At 37.4% G+C, this 8,452-nt stretch overlaps 1 protein-coding gene across 5 annotated transcripts in view; it reads right to left on the bottom strand.

Moving 5' to 3' along the window:
- The window catches only part of LOC107551643 (baculoviral IAP repeat-containing protein 2-like), an 11,317-nt gene extending 5,933 nt beyond the window's left edge, over window positions 1–5,384 (bottom strand). For 4 of the 5 annotated variants that reach the window (XR_001604786.1, XM_016233332.1, XM_016233334.1 and 1 more), the window contains exon 1: window positions 2,818–2,894. The gene's annotated coding sequence lies outside the window, so the exon portion shown is untranslated. Of the gene's footprint in view, window positions 1–2,817; window positions 2,895–5,299 lie in introns of those variants that run through there. The other variant, XM_016233333.1, reaches the window with a different exon arrangement.
- Between the last annotated feature and the right edge of the window lie 3,068 nt (window positions 5,385–8,452).

Here is an 8,452-nt window from a genome sequence, read left to right as displayed (position 1 = left end):
CTTGAGGAAAGTGGGGGGTGTGGGGGGGGGGGGGGGGGGGGGGGCATTAATGTTTTTGATTAATTTTGACACAAATATGACATTGTACATGAATAATAATCTTATTTATAGCTCGGAAATGGAAGCTTAACGTAAATGTAAAAATGTAGGGAAATAACAAGAAGAATAACAAAGTGCAATAAACTGTAAAATTGTTTGAGCTACAACTCGGTGTCTTTATAACTAAGACAATACATTAAAATAATATGGTAAGAAACACCAGTGTGCAATATCAAGCAGTAAAACGAGCTGTTTTGTACAGTAAAAAAAAAAAAACTGGAAACGGATGACACCGGTGTTGTGCCGAAATCGGTGACCTATCGAAAACTGTGACCAGGGGACGCTGTTCAGCAAATGTTCTCGTGGGAGCCCACATGCATTAGACGATCAGCCGAATGATCAGCGTCAGTTTTCAAAGAAGAAAAACTAGATATTGTTACCAGCACCTAATATAGAAAAGAATTTAAACATTAATGCTACTGTTGTCTGCTAATGTGTTAGCCTACAACTAAGAATGGTTTCCTTATGAGATGTTTTAGCGCTTATGTTAAACATATTTCGATTATCTGATAAATATAGGTCTTATCTTTATTCTTATTACTATTTACTGCAATTACCCAATAATGTTGGAGATCTAGTTTGTTCCTTACAAATGCATGATTGCAGTTGGCTAGGGTCACTGAATCTGACAAGTAAAAATTTATATAACGTTAGCTATCAAAATGTTACCACTCTTTCATAATAACTGACTATAAATGTTTCATAAAGTGACTTGTTTAATAAAGTGTGATGTTGAGCTCCTCTTCTATTTTGTAAAGCATATTGATCAGCTGACATGGTCCTATAGACACAGTATGGTGTGACAGATCAAAATTATAGGCTATACCAAAATGTTACCCCTTTTTACTCTAAGTTTATAAGTCTATGTTCTTCAAACCCATTCAAGTGATGTAAAGATTTCTCCATTTTCCTCTAGGTTTATTCTGGTTTTCTTTTGAGTAACAGTCACCAATTATTAGACATTACAGAAATCATAACCAGAAAAAAAAGAAAACCTCACTAAGCTCATTTTTGTGATGCTTTTGTTTTAGGTTATCATTCAGAAGGTTTGTTATTGCACCACTAACACTGCTGAAACTTTCACCACTGTACAGTCAGCTTAGCTGTATAGGTAACTTAAATGAGTTAACACGAGTTGAACCTAACTTTTTTTTTTTTTAATTAAGAATTGCTTAACTTATTTTGAAAAAGCTGTAAGCTACAAAACATGCATATAAATGTTTTAATTTCAGTTCTGCTTCTCTTGATGCCACATAATACCTTCACATATTACATTTTTTTTATGAAGTGCAGACTGAAATAACAAAGCTATAAAAACAAATATAGCCTAGTTCTTACTGCTTTTTATAAATGATTAAACCAATTAACTGTAGGTCGCCTATATATATCAAACAACTTTTGTTTAAATGAGGAAAAATAAGAGGAGCTGACATCACATAAGTTACTTTATTAAGCATTATAGTCACATGCATTAAATAAAGAGGGGTAACATTTCAGTAGCTTTAAATTTAACCTGTCAGATCCTACTGTATCTATATATCAATATCTAATCAACATGCTTTATGTAAAATAGAAAGAAGAGGAGCTCACACATCACGAGTCACTCTATTAAACATTTTAGTCAGTTATTATGAAAGAAAGAGTGGTAACATTTTGATAGCTAACGTTATATAAATTTTTACTTGTCAGATTCAGTGACCCTAGCCAACTGCAATCATATGCTTTTGTAAGGAACAAACTGTAGCTCTCCAACATTATTGGGTAATTACAGTAAATAGTAATAAGAATAAAGATAAGACCAATATTTATCAGATAATCGTAATATGTTTTACATAACAAGCGCTAAAACATCGTAGTCATAGTAGTAGGCTAACACATTAGCAGACAACAGTAGCATTAATGTTTAAATTCTTTTCTATATAAGAATTTAGGTGCTGGTGACAATATCTTCTTTAGTCTTAAGACATGAAAGATGTTTTCCAGCACCGCTCGTCTCCTCTGACGCTGATCGTCTAATGCATGTGGGCTCCCACGAGAACATTTACTGAACAGCGTCCCCTGGTCAGTTTTCGATAGGTCACCGATTTCGGCACAACACCGGAATTCTCACATTTACAAAAGTCCGCGCCCACTCTAACGGGAAAATGAGGTGGCGAATTTCCTGCTTTGTCAGTTCCTCATTCCTACAACCAATCATCATATTACAAGTAGAAAATGGGAGGTCCCTCTAAGTTACATAGTTTCATTCTCTGAACTCAAATAACTTTTTAATCACTGAGCTATATCAAGAAGGTTTTTGCTTAACACTACTGGGAAAAAACATGTCTTGTAGGTGGTACTGGTTAAAAAAAAGTGATGCGTTTCCACAGGATGATGATTCAGACGATCGCCGCGAGTTTCCCCTCGTTTATGATATTTGTGGTCTTCGACGAATTCGAATTAAAACGAACAGAAAATAACTTGATACGAGTCATTCCACCTACATAGACCGCATTCATTCCTAAGTGGGGAAACTCGGGTGAAATCCGTTGTATCGCTGCCACAGCAGACAGCAGACAGCAGACAGGCGTCGCTTTCGAGGCGCTGCCATTTTGGGTGAAACGTTAATACCAAACAAACTGTTATTCTTTTTAAAGGACAAAAACAAGAACTACAACACTACAAAGGTAATCAAATGTTGATCTCGTCCAACGAAGGTTTACAAAAACACCAACTCACCGTTGGACAAAAGCGGATTTTGTTCAACAGCACGAAACGACCTTTCTTCGGTTCTGTGCGGCTGGTGCTTAGCGGAAATGACGTCACAAGAACCGCGACCAATTTAACAAAGTGTTAACATATGTCATGATTTTATATAAATATACACAAATACACCTTATTTTCCCCTCATTTTCTCTGTGTGTGTGTGTCTGAGTATACACACAGACACACACAAATAATGTTAGGGAATATGTTGCATGTGTGACTGTGAGGGACGGAGAGACGATTTTTGAGACAGTTGCGTTGTCAGTAGATGAACAAAATCTGCGCAAAACCGTAAAATGCATCAAAGTAGTGATGGGCGCTTTTGAAGCACTGCTTCACAAAGTTTCACAACCTTTGCGAATCATTTGTTTTGAAACAGTGGTTCGGAGCGCGTATCCCTAGATATGTATATGTATTGAAAAGGGGGTATTGACAAGTTTACACATTTTCGGAGTTTTAAGTGCTTTTTGCTTCATAGAAAATCGTATAGATTCTTGAAAGATATAAAACAGGGTTTTTAACATGAATAAAAAAAAATATTTAAAAAAAAAATATATATATACACACACACACACTCACCGGCCAATTTATTAGGTACACCTGTTCAATTGCTTGGTAACACAAATTGCTAATCAGCCAATCACATGGCAGCAACAATTTTGTTGCTAAATTTAGCAACTTTTCACACTACACTAGCAACTTTTTCTTCCAAAAGCACCTAGCAACAAATTTAGCTATTTTTAAATTTTATGTGGCTGCTTTTAGCAACTTTTGATAAGTGACTCAAACGATAAAAAGGCACAAGTTTTCCATCTAAATTTCACAAAATGAGTAAACCAAAGATGCCTAGCAGTACACACATCACATGAATTAAGTTAGCTGCTATTAGCAATTGCTCAATTTAATATTAATAACTGAATAATTGTTAATGTATGATACACCTCGTTAGTAGCTTGTACCAGCGATTGTTGATCAGTTAGTACACTGTAAGAAAAATATCTAGAAAAATGGAAAAGGTACTAGTAATTTTCCAGGACATTATCCATTCTCCATTATTCATTATCCATTGTAACCCGAAAACACAAAATACAATGTGTAATTTAAAATGCAGGTAAAAAAAACCCTGTGAAAAATCAATAAGGAAAATTCCTTCATATTAACATAGTAGATTGTGCCCTAGTTTACTAGCTAATAAAAAAACTTAAATTGTAAGCCCTAATTGTTCAATAATTCAATGTTGTATTTAAAAATACAGTTATTTATATTTTAATATTATATTACGTTATATTACTTTACAAACAAATCTAAATGAACATATATAAAATATTTTTTTGCTGAGATTTGATGTAGTGACAATTTTGCGTCATAATTACGTAATGATGTCATCGTGTAATGACATCACAACATCATTTAGCAACAAATTGACCTTCCTTTAGCAACTTCCCCTGAAAATGAGTTGGCAACACTGGTGGTGAAGACGACTTGCTGAAGTTCAAACCGAGCATCAGAATGGGGAAGAAAGGGGATTTAAGTGACTTTGAACGTGGAATGGTTGTTGGTGCCAAATGGGCTGGTCTGAGTATTTCTAAAACTGCGGATCTACTGGGATTTTCATGCACAACCATCTCTAGGGTTTACAGAGAATGGTCAGAAAAAGAGAAAATATCCAGTGAGCGGCAGTTGTGTGGACGAAAATGCCTTGTTGATGTCAGAGGAGAATGGGCAGACTGGTTAGAGACGATAGAAAGGCAACAGTAACTCAAATAACCACTCGTTACAGCCAAGGTATGCAGAATACCATCTCTGAACACACAACACGTTGAACCCTGAAGTAAATGTAAATATGGACCAAAATCTCTGAGGAATGTTTCCAACACCTTGTTGAATCTATGCCACGAATAATTAAGGCCGTTCTGAAGGCAAAAGGGCGTCCAACCCGGTACTAGCAAAGTGTACCTAATAAAGTGGCCAGGGAGTGTGTGTGTGTATATACATGTGTGTGTGTGTGTGTATATATATATATATATTTACATTTAAGTACTAATTCAGGGCTGTTTAAATTGTTTAGCTGTTTAGTGAGTTGATGGCCACTAAAATGTGTGCAAAAAATTTTACCTTTATGGGTACAACTGCTTGTCACTGGGGCAGAACTTTCAAAGGGACACTTTTGTAACTTCTTTACCCTTAAAGGGTGCATATTAGTACCTTAGAGTAGTAATATGTACTCTTATGGTACTATTCTGAACCCTTTAGGGATAAATAAGGTACAAAGGTGTCCTTTTGAGGGTACTTCCCCAGTGATATATATATATATATATATATATATATATACACACACACACCTACATACACATGTATAACTTGCTTTGCCTAAGAGTGCTAAACGTCACCAAACCTGACCCAGCAGCGCAACAGAATAGCTAATTACTGAATCATTTTTCGTGCTTTTACTTACCGACAAAGACGATGACAGAAGAATCGGCAGCAAACGGCAATGTGTTGGTCTAGTAGTCAGTGGTAAGCAGACAAATTCAAAACCTATTTACTATAGTGATTATATGGAAGTTAGGGGACTTTCCGACTTTCTGAAACCAGGGTTGCCAGGTTTTCACAAGAAATCCCAAGCACGAAAAATGATTCAGTAATTAGCTATTCTGTTGCGCTGCTGGGTCAGGTTTGGTGACGTTTAGCACTCTTAGGCAAAGCAAGTTATACATGTGTATGTAGGTGTGTGTGTGTATATATATATATATATATATATATATATATATATATATATATATATATATATATATACACACACACCTACATACACATGTATAACTTGCTTTGCCTAAGAGTGCTAAACGTCACCAAACCTGACCCAGCAGCGCAACAGAATAGCTAATTACTGAATCATTTTTCGTGCTTTTACTTACCGACAAAGACGATGACAGAAGAATCGGCAGCAAACGGCAATGTGTTGGTCTAGTAGTCAGTGGTAAGCAGACAAATTCAAAACCTATTTACTATAGTGATTATATGGAAGTTAGGGGACTTTCCGACTTTCTGAAACCAGGGTTGCCAGGTTTTCACAAGAAATCCCAGCCCAATCTCATTTCGAGGGGGTCCCCAGTTTAAAAAAAAATTTTTTTGGCGGAGTTCCCCTGCTAAAATTCGCATTCCATGGGATAAATATCATGTTATTGGAGTCGCTTCAACCTGCGGACATGAAAAATAACCTGCGGAAAAAGTGTTAAAGAAACCCAACTCAGCGGGAATACCGCGGACGTGGCAACACTTAACCCTTAAACATGAAATGCTGTTCTAAGAGTATTTCAGGCGAGAATGTAGTTGTTTAAAGCTCAAATATGCGGTTTATTTATAAAGATAGCGCCTATTTGAAAATTGGCTTCGCCGAGTTTGGAGACGTGAGCTCCACGCGATCAGCGGGCGCTCAGTGCTCATGTATCCGCCGAGAGCAGCCTCACCTCGGCTAGTCCCTCTGACATTTGCCGCTGGCTTTGATGTAGTGGTTAAACATGAGATATAATTCATTTTGGGTAAATCTTTGGTCTCATGACTCTATGAATTTCAGGCGAGAATGTAGTTGTTTAAAGCTCAAATATGCGGTTTATTTATAAAGATAGCGCCTATTTGAAAATTGGCTTCGCCGAGTTTGGAGACGTGAGCTCCACGCGATCAGCGGGCGCTCAGTGCTCATGTATCCGCCGAGAGCAGCCTCACCTCGGCTAGTCCCTCTGACATTTGCCGCTGGCTTTGATGTAGTGGTTAAACATGAGATATAATTCATTTTGGGGTTCAAATCTTTGGTCTCATGACTCTATGATTTTTTTCCAGGTCATATCGTTTTGGCTGAGCACAAAGTTATGTTTCATAAATTAATTATTTATTTATTTATCGTAATACAGCGCTGACTTTGTTGCATATTTGAACGAGGCTGAATTCAGCTTCCTATTACATTATAGTTATACTTTTATAATGGCTATTATTGTTCATTAAAACTGACATTAACAAAAAAGGCAGAGTTGTGCTTGTCATATTTAATTTTATTATACATTCAGTGAAGATAATCTTAGGTTTAGGTATGTGCAAAGATATTTGCACATACCTAAACCACATATTAATATGTTATATATTTTTTAAATGAAAACGAAAAGGGTTGTGTCTTATATTTAGAAGAAAACGAAAAGGTAGTGGTTTTTGATATCATTTCGTTTTATTGTAATGCGTGTACGTTTTTGTGGCTATTAATATTTTAAATGAAACAGAAAAGAGGCAAAATGCTGTTTTATATATTTCGTTTCACTGTAATGTCTGTAGCCTACGTTCCCTGAACTACATTTTTGCGGCTATTAATATGTTTAAAAGAAAACAAAAAGAGGAAGTGGTGTTTGATATCATATTTTGTCGTATTGTATACATACAGTTAGGATAACCGGAGTAGTCAAGGCGAGCTGACTGACGTTATTAAGTACGCTGCTGTTCCATTTGCAGAATTACCGGACTTGCGTCCTCCCGTCCTCGGGAGTTCGCACTTCCGAGTCGAACTTGCGAAGCCTGAACTACCGAGAACGCAAGTCTGAACTTTGCGTACTTAGTATTGAGAAACGGCCATACATTTGCTGTAGTGATGGGCAAATGAAGCCTCGTGAAGCACTGAGGCTGTCCTCTGACTGTTTCGGGAAAAGATTCAAAGCTTCGAGTGTCTCGAAAACAGCGCCATCTGGTGGTTAATAAAAAAATAGCAGCCAAAAGCCTGTGAAATGGAGAAATGGAGAAATGGGGCCTGAACTCCAAAAGTGGGCAGAACCTCCAAAATGGGGCGGGGTCTCTTCGCGCAAAGACTTTTACCATTGGCTCTGGCTTCGGCCAATTGTTATTGACTTACATTTCAAAATAAAACTTTATAAATTAAACATTGTTTCTAGTTGATCTAAAATAAAATATGCTATATAAATAAATATTCTCCATGAGAGCAGAGCCCAAAGCTTGTGGCCAGTGGTGTTCGGACTGGAGTTTAAACCTCTGCTTCATGATATAAATGGGAATCACCCACGAGCCGTCAGCGCAGCGCAGGGAAAAGATTTTGCTCTATCGCTTTGTTCCAAGAAACGGGGGCATCCCGGGCCACGAAATTCACAGGGTAGGAGGGGGTAGTGTAACTAAAAAGGTTGTCCGATGAGGTCTGAACTTGGGGAGTTACGGAACAGTCTCATATCGCATAATCTTATTAACTGTTTATCTCCTGAACTGCAACTTTCTTTACCATGCTATTCAGCGCCAATCCCGCCGTGCAGTCACTTTCACTGGTTAAGGTTAGGGTTAGGTGTGGGATAGGTTTAGGGGTTAGCATTTTTTGTAGCATAGTGTAGGAAATTATCTCGGTTATGTATAGGGCCTTTCGCACCGCTTTAGTTCCAGAACTAAATGGACAGTACTAAAGTACTGGGACGATTTTGCGCGAACTATTTCCCAGTACCATTTAAAGGGTTTCATTCGCACCGACAGTGTGTACTAGGAACCGGTCGACAGCGACGTTCCAACAATGAAAACAAAGAAAAACAACGTTAACAACAGGAGGATGGAGGACGCTGTGATCGGAGCT

The sequence above is a fragment of the Sinocyclocheilus grahami genome, unplaced genomic scaffold (genome assembly GCF_001515645.1).
Source record: "Sinocyclocheilus grahami isolate Dianchi unplaced genomic scaffold, SAMN03320097.WGS_v1.1 scaffold428.1, whole genome shotgun sequence".
Lineage (NCBI taxonomy): Eukaryota > Metazoa > Chordata > Actinopteri > Cypriniformes > Cyprinidae > Sinocyclocheilus > Sinocyclocheilus grahami.
The sequence above is the reverse complement of the archived record's forward strand: the minus strand, read 5'-3'. Positions and strand labels throughout refer to the sequence as shown.